Consider the following 307-nt stretch of genomic DNA (forward strand, 5'->3'; position numbering starts at 1 on the left):
GGAGCAAGAAAATATCATGGGAAGACTAAATTCATACAGCTAATTTTAGGCAAGAACTGTCTGTCAGCCCAGCTTGCTGTTTCAATTACGTTTGTCATGTGTTCGGGCCTGACTTGACCACATTGCTTCTGAATTCCAGCGTCAAAGGCTTTACGGCTGCTTCTTTCAAAAAAACACGAAATGCAGCCCGTGGCTGAACTGTGCTGAGTGATGGCATCGGGTAAATGAAAATGGATTCCTAAACCTGCTCAGTCGGTGTCTCGGGGCCAGAAGAGCTGGAGATGCCCCCCCCCCCCCCCCCCCCCCC

This window comes from Charadrius vociferus, unplaced genomic scaffold, assembly GCF_000708025.1.
Source record: "Charadrius vociferus isolate BGI_N301 unplaced genomic scaffold, ASM70802v2 scaffold59, whole genome shotgun sequence".
In the NCBI taxonomy this organism is placed as follows: Eukaryota; Metazoa; Chordata; class Aves; order Charadriiformes; family Charadriidae; genus Charadrius; species Charadrius vociferus.